Source organism: Hippocampus zosterae, chromosome 16 (genome assembly GCF_025434085.1).
Source record: "Hippocampus zosterae strain Florida chromosome 16, ASM2543408v3, whole genome shotgun sequence".
Lineage (NCBI taxonomy): Eukaryota > Metazoa > Chordata > Actinopteri > Syngnathiformes > Syngnathidae > Hippocampus > Hippocampus zosterae.
Genome location: NC_067466.1, coordinates 7,622,373 through 7,639,472, shown reverse-complemented (window position 1 = coordinate 7,639,472; position 17,100 = coordinate 7,622,373). Strand labels below are relative to the sequence as shown.

At 40.5% G+C, this 17,100-nt stretch overlaps 1 long non-coding RNA gene across 1 annotated transcript in view; it reads left to right on the top strand.

Annotated features, from left to right (window-relative positions):
- The window catches only part of LOC127588959 (uncharacterized), a 46,327-nt gene that overhangs the window by 26,179 nt on the left and 3,048 nt on the right, over positions 1–17,100 (top strand). Inside the window, exon 4 of the long non-coding RNA XR_007959238.1 lies at positions 12,492–17,099. This is a non-coding gene — a long non-coding RNA (uncharacterized LOC127588959). The remainder of the gene's footprint in view (positions 1–12,491; position 17,100) is intronic.

Here is a 17,100-nt window from a genome sequence, read left to right as displayed (position 1 = left end):
CTACATTTGTCTGCGTCAACAAATGAGTGTCATTCGTTATTAATGCCACCAGGCTCGGAAGCTAAACGTGAGGGGTCAATATTCGCTTCTGATCAAAGAAGTTTTTTTTTTTTTGTGGCACCATCATTACATCAAATGGAAAATTCTAGATGTCTTGTGTGTCATTTAATACACTTGTCCCTGTAATTCGTCAGTATATATTTAGTTGCCCCTGGAAACACTGCGTTCTGGACTAGAATTTAAAATAAGATTCTGTGGGTTTGAATCCCTCCTTTTTTTTTTTTTTTTTTTTTTGCATAACTCGACTTTGCAAGGCCAAACTAGCCAAGGGCTAAGGTCTTCTCCGACCACCATGTCTCCTGACAACATCGCTTATCAAATCATATCGAAATAGATTTCAATCCAGCAACTTGGAAACAATGGCGCGCGTGTGCGGGACATGTTATCACACGTGTTATGATTCCTTTCACCAAACTCATGTTCCACATCATGCCTACTGGTCGCCTTTCTGTCCCAACTGGCCCGGTGACTAAGCAGGAATCAGAACAGACGGGAGTTGGCCTCCAGACCCCCCCCCCCCTCCCCCCTTGACAGCAATGACACATCCTGTGCTACGTTCTACAACCGTTTCACACAAGTATGGACAAAACTGCGACATGATACACTGCCCGTGTGTTTGCCCAATGTCATGTCAGCGGTGTGTCATACATCTCAAAGCTTTTTGCTTCGCGCCCGTTGGATGAAAAGGGAGCCGTGACCGTTTCAAAAGAGATCAAGTGCTTTTGAATGTGCAAGCCGCGTGTGTCTGTGCCTGTGGTAAAAAAATTAATAAAAGAAAATAAAAAATCAATGTATGATACACACTCTGCAGCAAAAAGTGACCTCGTGGTTCCCCCCTCATCCTCTGACTTTCTAATTTGTGTTTGTGTGTAACAGGCAGAAATGGATTGTCATCGTCACATTTTAGGGTAGTCAGCCTTCCCCTCAAATTGTGTGTGTGTGTGTTACTTGCCAAAATCTTGGGTCTTGAACGTGACTGTCGAGACCTTTTGAGGTACGGTGCATGTGGCATTCGGGTAATTTATGCTCCTGCTCTTATTTGTAACCAGGAGCTTTTTATTTTATTTTATTTTATTTTATTTTTTAACCGAATATTGCAAGCCTGTGAATGCTTTATTTTAAGTAGGTCTTGAAGTTTAAAAGTTTGTTGTATTCCCCCCCCCGCCTCTTTGGTGCCGAAATAGTGTGACAGGTGATTGATGACTTGGATTTTTTTCCAACGAATTGCTGAACAATTTGTGGTTGCTTCACAGGATAAGATGGTCTCTGGTATCCTTAGGAGAGGCCTCGTCTGTGTTTTATTTCTCATGATACATTGGCGTTACGATGTTATTTACTTCTTCCGTGGGGAAGCTCCAGCTGAGGAAGAAAAAAAATAAAACAGGCTGTGTCTCTTTGTACTCTGATAGAATATCTTGGTGTGACCTTTGGTTCTGTTCAGGGCCTTTTAAAACGGTCTGTTTTGCCATCAGCAGAGCACAGTAGCAAGAGACTCTCTAAAGGGAAGGAATACGCAGTCTTTCGGGTATCGCGGAATCAGGATGACTGACTGGTCTCGAACATCCACATGTATCTTTGTGCTCTCCCGTTGCATGAAGCCATCCGTCACAGGTTCTTCTGAAGACATCAAACTAGCGAAACTGAAATCATTTCAACAGAAATGCAAAATAGGGGAAAAAAAATTCCCCTCACGCTCTCTTTCCCCCAAACACAGCTCAACATCAGTGAAAATGAGGTTTCGCGCAATCAAATTGTAGCCTTGATACCGGCTGCGGAAAGGGAGGGGGGCTCGTTGCTGCAATGACTGATATCCTTGAAGAAATGCCAGGGGCAGCAGCTTGGAAAGTGCCTTTGACACACCTGTGGGTGGGAGTGACAGACACACACACACACACACACACAGGCAATGCAGTTGTGTTATCTTCGTAATTTGGCATTTCTTGCGTTTGCTTTGTGAATCAGTCAATATTTGATGTTTCACTGAAGTTGAGTACAATTCCACACTATAATGATGCCAAACACAAAAGCCACATCAGAAATGTCAGACAGAAACTCCGTTCAACTCTATGTTCCTTGTTGTGATCGACAACTATCCTGCACCATCATGAGGACCCGGTGTTGAATTTAAACTACCTCAAATTGCTAAGGTGAGACTCAAAAATATTTGTAACCACTTGCAATGGGATGCAGGACACTCTACACAAATGCAAAAACTACAGCAAGCCAAATCGACATTTACATTTCAGCACTGAATAAATAAAGTCGATCTCTCTATTGAATGACCGATGGATCTATTGTCAATGCAAAGCAGAATCTTCATAGTTGATAGTGATATCCACATAATGTGCACGTGTGAAGTTATAATACGTTATACATCCGGTATATTTTTCCTGATGTCCTGTTTGTACCAAACTGGTTTAAAAAAAACAAACCAAAAAACCCACGTCACTGTGTTCATTGAGCTGCCATGTTTAAGTGACAGTTGATTGGTTTGTTACAGTTGCACTCTGACTCACTTCCTGCTTTGGCCCAGCAGAAAGTTTCACTCTTTCTGCCGCGCCTTTTGATCATGCCGCCCTCGCCCTTTATCCGCAAATCATCTTATTGAATGGGTGCCCGCCATTCAAATTTAACCCTTTAGGCGCGAGCTCCGTTGAGTATCCGATGACGTGCAGCCACTAGAAAATGGCTTGCACCTTGAACATGTTGCAGGCACATGCACTTCTACCTTGCGCGCGATCATTTCATGAAGATTACACACACACAATCAAATTTTCGAACAGTCTCCTTTCAGTTTACAGCAGTTCATCCATCAGTTTCGATTCATTCGCTCGTAATTGAAGGATTGTTTTCATCTTTGTTGTATTGTGTATGACATTTTAAAATTGAAGTTAATTGACATCATTATATTTATCCAGTAGTATATTATTATTCATTCATTCATTCATTCATCTTCCGTACCGCTTGATCCTCACTAGGGTCGCGGGGGGTGCTGGAGCCCATCCCAGCCGTCTCCGGGCAGTAGGCGGGGGACACCCTGAATCGGTTGCCAGCCAATCGCAGGGCACACAGAAACAAACAACCATTCGCACTCACACTCACACCTAGGGACAATTTAGAGTGTTCAATCAGCCTGCCACGCATGTTTTTGGAATGTGGGAGGAAACCGGAGCACCCGGAGAAAACCCACGCAGGCCCGGGGAGAACATGCAAACTCCACACAGGGAGGCCGGAGCTGGAATCGAACCCGGTACCTCTGCACTGTGAAGCCGACGTGCTAACCACTGGACTACCGGGCCGCCCCTATATTATTATTATTAATATTGATCAAAAATTAAAATTCTGAGAATGGCATATCATTTTTTTATGAAATACATCTTTAATTTTGTTGTTTTGTGGTGAATGTGGATCTGGTTTTGCTCTATGGAAATGATGCAGCTGGTTTTTGGGTTTGTTAGTAACCAAAGATCCGTAAGCTTTTGACCATGTAATTAATTTCTACTGAACATGCAACTTCCTACTCCTTGATTGGCAGATGATATATGAAAATATAATGAATGAACAATTGATTTTGCTTTATTTTATTATTTTTAATCAAATCAACAGTTTTTATTTCATGAATTCACGTGTGTAGCAGCAAATTATTATCTTGTCTCCAGTGGGAAATTTTGGGTTGCAAATGATTAAAATGATGTACATGTTCGAATTAAGGACATTCTCAGGATGTTTTTTTTTTCAGTAAAGAAGCAAATACAAAAAGCTCTGCTGGAAAGTAACTTTGAGAACATTTATTGCGGAGACCAAAAAAGTCAAATATTTCGTATTTTATTAATGTACTTTTGAGCTTATGCCATTCCTTTTTCCTGTACGGAAACATATACGGATATACATATATATATAATATGACTGCTTTGAGATTCTACCGTAGTGTTTTCAGTGAAAAAAATAGCAGAAGTTGTCAGTAACAGTGGCAATGTAAGATGGCCCCCCTCTGGATTTGATAGTCTATTCGTCCGTGCCTGCTTGACATACATCATGACAGAAGTGAAATTGTTTCCGGTTTCAGTTCAATTCAGCATGGATGATTTTGCTCTCCTGACTGTCCTGCTATTTTGCTGATTGGACGTTCTCTGCTTTATCGTGGTTCCGGACAGACATCTGTAAAAATTGTAATTGATCACCCAAACACAAATTTGCGGTGTGTGTGTGTGTGTGTGTGTGTGTTTTACAATAGATTCCATCTTTGAATATTATTGGTCTATTATGATGATGTACTTGTTTTTGAGTAGTTTCAGCTTTGTTGTTTTTCAACCAGAATTGACATCCAAGCATCACGACAGATTATCGTGTCAAAATGCGCCATTAGCATTTCATTTATCAACATTTTACATTGTATGGGAAAATCAAATCTGACAGATGACAGTTTTGGATCTGATATTTGATCTCACAAAGCCTCCAAAACAGTCAGCAAACATTTCTAGCAATTTTATGTGTAAAACAAGTTTTTGTTTTTGTGTGTGTTTTTTCTATTTTATTTTATTTTTTGCTATCCAGGGGGGGGGTGTGAATCCAAAATAACAAAATGACTATATCTTCTCAACTATACTATAATTAACATTTAAAGTCTGAGGTCTTTTTTTTATCTACAAATGTAGTGGGGAAATGTGTGACGATGTTTTTTTTTCTCCAGGCATTAGCTCAGTCATACTCTTTTTTTCCCAAATAACGAGAACATTTGAGTAAGGAAAAAGAAACATTCGATGTCGTGCATTTTGTCTGACGTCAACCTATTTACTGCAAATGGAATTTTCCCCAAAAGCTCCAGTGTACAACATGTAAGGTTATCATCGAAAAATCTTCCATCAGCAATGCCTTGCTGGCAATAAAGATAATTTTGCTTTGAACTGACAGAAATGCACAACGCAAGCCTCCTTTTGTGCTGATGGAGCCATGGTGGATGGAGCTCTGTGTCTGATCAGACTTGCATCCTGTGACTAATGTACTTGTCTCCTCTTGAAGAGCGTCCGTGCGTGCACAGTCATTGCTACAGTCAGGAAATATCCTGCAAAGTCCCAAGCAATCCAGCTTTGATCAACATCTGAAACAGTCACACACCGCGGGCTTTTAGTGTTTTGTCTGCCTTTTAAGCCACAATAAAGCCCGATGGGCCTAGTCGCGAAATATTGATTGATAGCTTTTTTCCCCCCAGAAAGACAACATACTTGTGTTCTGTGAAGAAATCGTAATTCACAATTTTCTTAATTCCTATTTTTTTTTTAAATCCACAAACGCCACAAAATGGACTAGAGGGAAAAGTAGTGGTGTTTGCAAATCTTCCTCTCGCTTAGCTCCTGGGACTCTATGTCGCGATCAACTTTCTTGTGTATATCGAAGATCTAACGGTCAGGATGTTACATTTTTGCTAATAGCTGCTTGTGACAACAATGAGGACTTTTGTATTGCTGAGTTTCACCATTGTGCTAGACTGGAGTCATTGTGGGCTGTGACTGTGATCCAATGTGTCATAGTATGCTTTGCGGCCGTCTCCTTGTTTTTTAAAACAAATGATAGGGCGAATAGTTGGGCTGAACAACATGGAAACACAATTAAATTGCAATACCCCACACCCCTTATACTTTTTTTTGACACAAACACAAGCAATAAATGAATTTGCATTACAAGAAACGGCATCAGATTTATTTTACATACAGTACATATTTTGGGCTTGTAGTTAGACTTATGCTTTAAAAAATGTTTTTGAGAAGAATGAACCAGAACTTAATTTGAAAGAACATCTCTTCACTTCAATGGGATATACTTAAAAAAGATTTTTGACGTGCAGGCTTTTCTGTGTGGTTGCGTGTGTGTGTGTGTATAATATACGTAACGCTGACTGACTGACAAAAAGTTGCAGTATTTGCGGTCTGAAATTTCCATTCTACTTGTACAGGACTGCAAATTTTGTAGTGTCATTTGAATGAGTGTCTTTTTGACGTAATCATCATTATGCGAAACTTTCCAGGACTATATGAAGTTGAACCGCAGCTTCATTATTGTTTAAAGAGAGACGGGCGCAGTCCTCATCTCATCTTGTGTCTCATTTCAACCGACTGTTGTCAATCATCCATCTTGATCCAATCAGCGCGTCTTGTATATTGTGTTGGATGGGTCAAGGTGGCTCTATCACTGCCATTCTCTTGGGGAGACCGCCATTGACATGCAGAAAGGAAAGGCAGAGATCTGAAAAGGTTATCCAGTACCAACTGGTGTGGCGGACCAATGGGGGGGCCCGGTTGGGGGACCTTCCATGTCTCCATGAGAATGCAATCATTTCCATGCAAGCCCATCTTTAATGCGGGAGTTAATTACCAGCACAATGAGCCTGCAGATGGTTGTTCTTGCCTCGCAAGGCCGCTGGCATTAAGGGTTATCACAGCAGGCAGCCCTGCTCAGAAGGAGACCAGGCAAGAGTTTATGGGTCAGGGCAGGTCACCGCAGATGACCGCAGGTCATCCCTCTCCTGCCTTTCAGCAGGAGAGGGATGTGAAACTCAGCAACTATAAGATGCATTCAAAAAGCCAATGCAGTATTTGAATTCCCCAAATAAATAAATAACAAAATAAATAAATACAGTACACACACACACACACACACACACTACTTTTGCTGTCAGGGTATACCGACTGTTTTTCTTTTAAAGCACTCTTTAGACTTAGTTCATTCTGATTTAATTCATTGTTTGACAATATTTAAGTATACAATAAGTATACAGCAAACACAATGTATTCCAAAAGTAACCAATTCAGAATGTCGTGAAACCTCTTTCATATATTTGGAATATAACATATTTTGTGGGCAGCCCGGTAGTCGAGTGGTTAGCACGTCAACTTCACAGTGCTGAGGTACCAGATTCAATTTCAGCTCCGGCCTTCCTGTGTGGAGTTTGCATATTTTCCCAGGCCTGCGTGGGTTTTCTCCGGGTACTCCGGTTTCCTCCTACATTCCAAAAACACGGCAGGCTGATTGAACACTCTAAATTGTCCCTATGTGTAATTGTGAGCGCGGATGGTTGTTAGTCTCTGTGTGCCCTGCGATTGGCTGGCAACCAGTTCAGGGTCTCCCCGGCCTGGTGCCCGAAGACGGCTGTGATAGGCTCCAGCACCCCACCGCGACCCTTGTTAGGATAAGTGGATCGGAAGATGGATGGATGGATACAATACTGTATTGAATGAAACCAACCAAAGATTCAACTTTTTTTTTCAAGCCCAAGCTTTTTAAAAACACTAAACAAAAATATAAATATTTTCTTACAAACAACTGACCGTCTTTAGAAATATTGTACAGATCGTTTCGGCGATATTGTGGGTTTTGTCATAGAGAAATTTTGGGCACGCTGGACAGCGATGAAGCATGGAGACTGTTGAAATTAGTCTACAGTCCCATTGCCAATCAGGCTGCAAATGACAATGCATTGTTTAAAAAAAAATCCACCAAAAAAAAAAAATCAGTGAAATGGCAAAGCCGTGAATAAAGAACCGTGTTAGAGCGAGGTTATACACTTAAAAATATCTTACCTGTATGTCATCGGCACTTTTCTGTTGTCATGATGTTCTTTAAAAAATTTTTTTACAATAAAATAACGGAAAAAGAGAAGATCAAATAACTTAGACATGCTAAATGAAGTCACATCATGAGAACCATTGAAATGAACCAGTAAGGGTTTCACCTTACTTTTAATATTTGGGTCAATACAGGAAGTGGCACTCGTGGGTGGAAAATGTTCTTCATATTAGCTAACGCAAAATTTCACTCTCCTTCACCACAGTTACTTTGCTTGCAGAGAAAACAAATTTATGCGATTTCATAGTAATCAGTCTACACGTCCTAATTAGCCTTGTTCTTTGTTTTTTTGTTTCCTGCCTCTTCTTGTGTTCTGAACCAAAGATAGCCACGGAAAATAATTGCCCATTGCCAGATTAACACACTTTAAAGTATGAGTTAAAATGGATAGAAAAACCAAAATGTCTGACCATTTGCACTTCGGCTCTGTCACAGCTCCTATAAATAGTCCCCTATGAGCAAAAGCTTCCACTTCACCCAATCTTCAGGAAGGTTGTATTTGTGATACTGTTAGTCACTGGGAGTGCCGATCACCTGAGAAGCACCTTGACAATGATGGCATTAATCTTTTTTTTTTTTTTTAAGATAGAGCCCCATTTGCTATTAGCCCTACCGCAGCCGAGCGTCATTGTTGTAGGGCTGTGATCGTGTGTCATCACACTCCTCTACAGCATCTCACATTTACCATAAAGAATGAGAATTTTCACATCTCATCACCTCATTGAGAATCCTAAAATTTGATGCAAGTGAGCAAGCATACGGTGAGGATGACTCGGCCGACCGCATTGATATAGGCTCGTATTCGGTCAGAGAAGAGAGGACGTATTGTTCAGACGGTGGAGTATACTTGGAGGCCTGGGGGGGTCTCTTTCTGAACTTAACGACACAATGAGAGACTCTGAAAGGGTGAACAATGACCCTAATGTAATTGTAGCATCGGTGAGTGTCAGAGACAGAGACATAAGGACGAGGGAGAGGTCTTGTCATGTTGATGAGCTGATGCAAAAAAAAAAAAAAAAAAAAATGAGGGAATTCAAAATGTCAAGGCACCAAACAAAATTTAAATTGGGGAACATCTACTAAAATATTTGAAATTTTGCTGTTGTGAAAATTGGCTTTCTTCCATTTCACACCAAATAAATATGAGTTCATCAAACAAATTGTTCCTTGTACCTTGTCCCCCAACTTGAAGGTGTTTGTTCAAAAAATTATTGTTTTAATATATCTATATCTACAGATATAGATATAGATATAGATATAGATAGATTTTAATGGCATGGCTGATGAGCAAAGCATTCAGTCCTCGATTTTTTTCCTCCTCTTCTGTGTGCAGCTTGCACATAGTATGTGCTGCTCGTTCATCAAATGAAGTGATGTTGCCTCTATATGTAGTCATCATAGTCATAATGAGAGCATTGTATTTTAATATGAAGTACCACCATTGAATGTATTTTTCCGAGCAGGTCACATGCACTCATTTAGGGAGTTAGTAAAATCCCATGAATATCATTCAGTGTTTCATCATTTCTCATTAGTATGTGTCTGTACACTGTTTGAGCAGTCACCCAAGACGGGCTGTGACTCATAACCCAGCTAGCTAGTCAGCCATCCAAAACCCTCCGCTCCCCACCCCTGCTTCAGTCATAACAGACAGTTTGTCACCCATCCATCCCCAACAAAGGGAGGGAGTGGTCGTTTTCACTCATGACTATAAACGCTTATTCTGTTACAAAGTTACACGAATTCCGTGATAGGCATCGATGGGAAAACAATTTAATTGGGACAAGGCTGAGCTACCGTACGCTTGTTTCCCAACATGATTTGCCGATGTCATTTATTTTTACGGTCAAAAGTCGTCACCGTGGCTTTCATCAGATAGGGCATTCTGTCCATTCATAAAGTTTTGCTGGATTCCACTTTTCAGCACGTCGTCACAGTGCTGTTGCAGCACATTAACTGTTGCAACTTCAAATATAACATGGAATACTTTTTTTGTTGTTGTAAATTTCCTTAACCGTAATGGAAAACTGATAGAATAAATGCCATTTGCCCAAGACTGTAGTCTATTTGTGCCCAGTTTGTCCTCACAAATAATAGATTATGTGATTGGATTTTAAAGTTATTGTCACACTCACTGATATCACGGAGGTGTACAGAATAGTCTCATCTGCATAAAATTGAACCTTTGTACCAACCTAAATTTTTCACATAGATGGAGAATAAAATGGGGTCCGACATTGACACTTGTGGGACACCCGTTTTTAATTCCAGCAAGGATGAGGTTTTATTATTTATAATTATCCGATGCCACACATTGAGTTATACCACCCAGGTGTATATTAACCCTTTCAGGGACAGCGGTTACTACAGTGAACAGCTTATCATGTTATCAGATTACAGGGTGCATGAAAAAGTTAAAAGATGATTTGATTTAAAAAATACAGCCATAAGGTAAATCAAAAATCTTGACAGCACTCTGTGGCTTTTGATTGGGATGCTCATAACCACTGCGGTCACATTAGCTGCCAGTCTCAGTATAGATGGACTGCGCAGATGCTGTACCGTGTCACAACACACTGGGTACTCTGCTTTTTTCCGATAACGAGTCAGAGTCTATTTGTGTCCACTAGATGAAGCAGTTTTAATTATTTATTTATTTTACTGGATCCTTAGCTGTCAATTTGAGTCCAAAGCAAAACCATGTCACGAGATGTTTGTTTTAAAAAAAAACAATGCAATTCCTAAATCTCTGTGTTTAGAGAGTAAGAAAGTTCATTTATGGTGCGATGTCGCGGAATGTATAAGTCATCTTTCGACTTTTTTTTCTCCTCTCTATAGCTACAACAAGAATCATTTGTCTGATTTAGTTTATTGATCCACGAGTCCGTGCGTGTGAACCAGGTCCTGCTCACACCTCTGTACCCTAGCTCAGTGTAGGCATGCAAACCTGAACCTGGGACTGGTGGGTATGTCTTACGGGCTGGAGGACCACCTTTGGGTGCCAGTTCAGATGTGAAAGGAGGAAAAAAAAATGTTGCCCGCCTGGCTTCCTGGCAGTAGACCCGCTACCCAAGAGGATAGTTATGTGTCTGAGCTTGTATATACAGAGATGACTGTGGAACACGGATGTGATAAACACTCCAGGCAGGGGGATCTCCATCCAGGAGTGGGCTCGCAATGCTTAAGTGATGAGATCATTGGGGAAAAAGCCCACTTGAACCGATGCAGGAAAACATGCAGATATTACATTACTGAATTGCACGAGACCCATCATTTTCCCCTCAGTGAAATATTTCCTCATATTTCTCTCTTTTCACTCAGTAAACCTGAATCGTAACCCTCCATCAAGCCTGGCTCGATTGGATATGGTGGATTTTTTTATTTATTTATTTTTTTAAAGTGGAGCAGGGTTGGATCTTATGTCTGCATTCTGCCAAATCTGTGTCTTGTTTTTGGTGCTGTTATGTTAGGTGTGAACTGTGGCCTTGCAGCGTGTTGGGTAACAGTGTTGCCTAAGCTCGATGTTGTGAAGGTGTCGTAACGAGTTGGACCCAGCAAGGCTGTCATGTGAGCCCTTGTTCTCTATCATGCCATGCTTGGGACGTCAGAGCATGTGTGCATGCGTGTGTGTGAATGCCTATTTGAGGTGGCAGCCTTCGGAAGGCGCACACAGGTCAAAGGTGAATCTCTGACTCATGGCCTGTGGAATTTTTTTTTTTAAACAAAATAAACACAGGATGCCAAAACATCAAACACGCATGCGCAGACTTTGCAAACAGCACCAGGAAACGGTCATTTATTAAAAAATGGGAGATGAGATAGTGCTCTCCAATTAAACCTCCTCAGCAACATCCGGGTTCCAGGAAGTTGAGACATGAGGGAGTTTCCCCCCCCCCCCTTCAGACTTTGTTCGCTTAGTGTTCCTTATTATTGATCAAGTAAGACGCATTGCCCCACCAGGCAAGGCACAGATGAAAAAGTTTTTGGAAAAGAAACCTCATTCTTGGAACAAACTCATTGATGAAACAAACAAAACATGAATTTTACTTACCACCGTGCTTAATTAAAAATTTAATGGAAGATGATTCTACTGTATATCAAATGAACATAATGTCCGTTTGTTACTACTTATTTCAGTCATGTTGATAATTTTGCAAAATAATGCAACGGGGCATTTTCACTTCAGCGGATTTAATTCTGAGTCCATTTCGTCTCAAATATTTTCTATAATTTAAGATTCCAGCAAATGAGTCTCCTCAACATTTGAGTTGTATTGTCCTTTAAGTGATCAAATCAGATGAAAGCAAGACCCAAAGCTCAAACCTATTTTTAAAAATATTTTTCCACGAATGACAATTTCCCAGAAAACATATACAAAGGCCTTCAACCTTACCTTTTTTTAAATTAAATATATGAAAGTCTATTAAAAACGTATCTGTAAAAACTTAAATACACATTAACTTGTTACTTTTACGAGTCTATCACTTCTGTCACAGTGTCAATTTGTCAATTTCTATGTTTGATGTTCATTTCAGAGGGCGGGATAGTCGGTATTCACCTGGTTGGCTGTGAGTAAATTAACTTCTTAACTGTATAAAAATATACAGACTGAAGGCGAGGGGCGCGTATTAAAAATCAATGAGGATCAAATCCTGTGGCTGGACAGAAAAGCGATGCTTTTGTAGCTGCGTTGATGGGGCAAAACAAGCTAGCCAACGAGGGAAAACTTCCCATGAAAATGATAGGTTGAACTTGAACTGAGCTTCCTTCGCTGTCATGGAAATTTGTGACTTGTTTTTTCCTACTTTTAGATTTTCACACCGTCAACATAACGCCAAAACAATGGTTGACTGTGAGAAAATTCGACAAACTAGTCCTGGGGGAACAATTCAAGATGGCTGCCACCTGCGTGTCAAGGTTTCAGGTGAGTCATCCTGTCAAGATAAACACTGAGCCTCAATTTCTTTTTGAATTATACGAAGGGAGTGATTAAGGACAAATCTGGTCAGTTCAGATTAAATTTAATACTACATTTGAATCAGCACCCAAATTAGCAAAGTATGCACTCACGGTGAACACTCTCAATAATAATGTTTTTGCTCAATATTGCGATTGCAATTTAATATGCAAGTTTTTTCCCCACGGTTTTCTTTCCATGTATTTGTATTACAACAAACAAAATCAGATTTATGATGCCAAAATATTTTGGGTCTTACTGGTTTTGGCTCCCGCTAAAATAAAGACAAATGAACCATGAATCAGTATAAAAGTTTATTTCTCTACTTCAAAGTTTGATTTGCATTCACAAGAGCAACTTTGTAAAATTCGACCAGACAAGTGAATTATCAGTCCGATAACAAAAATAATGCAACGTTTCAAGATTCATGAAACTCGGGCTTCCAGTGTGTGTTCAACCTGATAAATGACGCCAGTTGTACTGTGGATAAAACACAATTTTTGATTTTTTTAAAAACTGAATATTCATCGATACACTCAGACCTAAAATGTTTCAGTTGCGAATATTTATTACACTTAAATTAATCTACCCGTGGTTGTGTGTATAAGCATAAACCTGTATCAAAAATGTTTAACTTTTTTGTTGTTGTTTTGTTGCAAATATACTTATTAATTTGTTTTATTTAAAAATAAAAGTGTGGAAAGTTCGTTGATTGATGGTTGCTGTTGTCATCTGTTAAGTAGAGCTGGGTATATGTATCGAGTATTGAAGCAAATTGACAAACGTTGTGGCTCTGATTGTTGATGGGTCGCAGTTACAGGCAAAATGCTTTCAGCAGGCGTCCTGCTGATTCACCCGAAACCAATTTGCAACGCAAAGGATGGTACGGCAAGTAGAGAAGGAAGTCAGGAAGTCATCTAGCCGCGCACACCGCACTAGCCACGCACATGAATGAACATATATTCTGCGTGTGTGTGCGTGTGTGTGTGTGTTACGCACACACACACACACACACACACACACGTACATAAATTGTGCTTTTTCCAATGTATAATCAGATTGCTTTTTAATCGATAAAGGAAGTTGAGTCTATCCTTTCTCTTAACAGGGCCTTTACATATATTTTGATTTATTTAGTGACGTGTCAACCAAAATTGTAGATATTAAGCACTGTACGTGACCTGTAAAATATAACAAACCTATTTAGAAGAGTGGAGCACTCTAGTCCAGTAAAATAAAATGGACCTTTGTTTCAGTACGTTTTATTTTATTTTTTTATTTCAATACCCACAAAGAAGCGTGCGAGTGGGCCCATCACACTTGGGCCTTGTTTTTTTTCTTCAGGTCCAAGCTACGCGTTTGTGAAGGTTGCGTAACTCCAGAATTGTGCTGTTCATAGCAATTGTCTCCCAAACACGACAGATAAAAAACATTTTCCCTTTTCTGCATGACAATGAACTCAAGCATACTGTATCCACGCAAACAAAAGAATGAGGATACATTTTCTGGATGTATCTGGCCCAGTCCCAGCCCTGTTCTAAATTCAACTGGAAATGTTTTGGAGACGACCTGACAAATTGTGCATCACCTGCTTGTGTGCAGGTGATGATGCCCTTGGACAGTGACTCATTTGAAGCCCCTTTCCAAGAAATCACGGGCAAATTTTTGTCACATCCACTTGGGAGTGCCGACAGCCTCAACATTCTAATTAAAGCAATTGTGCTTGAACAAATTATTTTTAGGGCTGTGAACACATTTGACACTTTTTGTCACCAGAAACCAGACTTCTCATTGACGTATACTGGGTTATAGGTCCCTATTTTTGTATCATACACGAGTATTGTCATGCCATTTTGTACATAAGGACAATGTGGTATTTTAACCGGACGCTTTTGAACACATTTACAACACATAAAAAAAGCACAAGCTTGAGTCACGGAATGATGCATGTCATCAGTAAAACACTTTGATAGAATAATGCACCACTGCGGAATTTTGTAGCTGTAATACAGTACTGCATACACAGACAGACACAATGCGGCATAGAATTACTCATTATACTTATATCATTTTAAAATGAAATATAATGAGGACATGATCATTTTTGCAACTGCCACTACTATTATTTGACAGAACCTTTTTGTTTTTGTTTTTTTGCGGGGGGGGGGGGGGGTGAAAGTTAGTATTCCATGAGCCGAAGATCACACACAATTAATTGCCTTTCTCATTTTGGAACATTTTTGGCACGGAAGAAAACCACCAGCAAGCAAAATCCATTTGCCTGGATTCAATCTTTTGTAGAATAGTGCAACCCGGATAACTGAGAAGTGACACAGACACAACACACACACACACACACATTTTTTTGCAAACACATTGATTTTTTTTAATCATATTGTGACAGGAAGTTAAAAATGACTTGGCAATAGTGCTAATAGGTGAATGATTTACTCTTGACATTGGATGTGAATTTCAAACACATTTATTGATGTTAAAAAAGAGAGTACATGGGAGCTTTTGAATTGTTAGTTTGATGAGAAGCTCATTTCCAAATTACATCCTTTCACTACCGGAAGAGGTTTTTTTTTTTGCAAACTTTTCTTCTCCTACGTGCTCAATTTTGCTCAGCACTTCCAAACTTTTGCCCAACATGAAAAGCCACATTTACAGCACAAAGCAATATTGTTTATTACATGAATCGAAAAATATACAGTCTGTACATCAAGCTACACGAATGAAGAAACACTTGGGAACAAATTGATGCCATACAGAAACACTTTCCAAAGGTCAGTCCTACTCACTGGTTGGTATCGAACATCGAATTCCATTTTTTTGTATCCATTTTCAGAAAGTTAAAGTATATTTCCCACAAAAAACAAAAACAAAAAGTTCCAAATCAATTTTTGTTGGTGAACCAGTCCTGTGACTCCTTGAGCATGAACAACTTTCAAACTGAGCGTTTTTTGCGGCGTTAGCTGGTGAATATGCTCGTTCTCATGACTCAAGTGTTGCTCATCGAGTCAGCGATGAGTCGCCCGCCATTTCTGAAAACCCTTTCTTGGGCTCTTTGTTCTTTGCGGTCTGCTTTTCCTTGCCGAGCTCTTGTATTTTTACACTTTGTTTTATAATCTTTGTGCTATTTGTGCACTCCTGGCAAAATGTCCATTCAGCTTCCATGAATTTTGTTTTGAGTTTGTTGCATCCTCTGTGTGTGAAGATCCCAGGAATTTGTTGATGTCGGGGGAAGGGAATGGAAGAGGAGGTTCCATTTTCTCTACACAACAGTTTCAATGTTGGCTCTTTGTGATTTCCTGTTCTGTGAAACATAAAATGTTGGAATTATTATCTGGAGGTTTTTTTTTTAAATGCTATACAAATACAGTTGAGTTGTATGACGTTAATTATTTGTGCGTGTGTGTGTGTGTGTGTGTGTGTGTGTGTGTGTGTGTGTGTGTGTGTGTGTGTGTGTGTGTGTGTGTGTGTGTGTGTGTGTGTGTGCGCGCGCGTGTGTGTGTGTGTTGGAGGAAGTGGGAAGGGACGGAAATGACTTGCCTCCTTCAAGAGAAATTTATCAGCCATAAAGTCAACCGTTTGTGACGTGCCTGCCCACGCGGACTTGCCGTATAGAATATTTGATAATGATGCCGGGAAAGAAACAATAGTAAAACCATGATCCAGCTCATATGTTGTATGTCACACTGCATAGCCCCCAGAGCGTGTCTTTAGGATATATTTGCTTTTTGATTACTTACAAACGGCATTTTAGGGATTGGGGCGATAATTCGCTCTTCGAGGGAAGTCTCTGCAACCTCTTGGTGGTGGTTCGGTAGTGAGCTTGTACTTGGTGGCTAAATGTTGTAAAGGGTTTCCTAATATGGGCCGTCTTACAGGAGCGCCCTCCTCCCCCTGTGACCCCCCCTCCTTCAGGTTTCAGCCAGTGATGACACAGCTCGGTACGACTCACTTCCCCATTAATTGGCTGAAACCAGTTCTTACAGGATCCGCCTGTGATAAATGTGAGAGTTCTGAGAAGTCATTCATTTCTCCTCGCTGCAGCGGCAGAGGCGGCACTGCGAGGGAGTTGAACGGGTTCATCCGTCTGTGTGAGTGTTGAGTGTGTGTATGAAAGAGAGCGGGAGGAAACTGAGCGCCGAGTGGGAGAATGTGGCTGACTACAGCTGTCGCGGGCACCATCTGAAGACCAGACAACTTTAATTTTCCTTCTTTGTTTTATTGGAGGGGTTTTGAACACGATGTTGACTTTTTGCCGCTGTTTTATTAGCTATTTCTATTGTACGAGTGTGTGTGTGTGTGTCTTTGTTTCCGTGTGCGTGCGCAGCGATGGGACTTGCACTCGTTGCCCCCCACCCCCCAACCCCCTCGTCTTCCTCCACATGGACGTAGGGAAGCGGTGGAGACTGCGAAGAACAGCGTGTCCCCCTTTGTGGCTGCCCTTGGGCGGG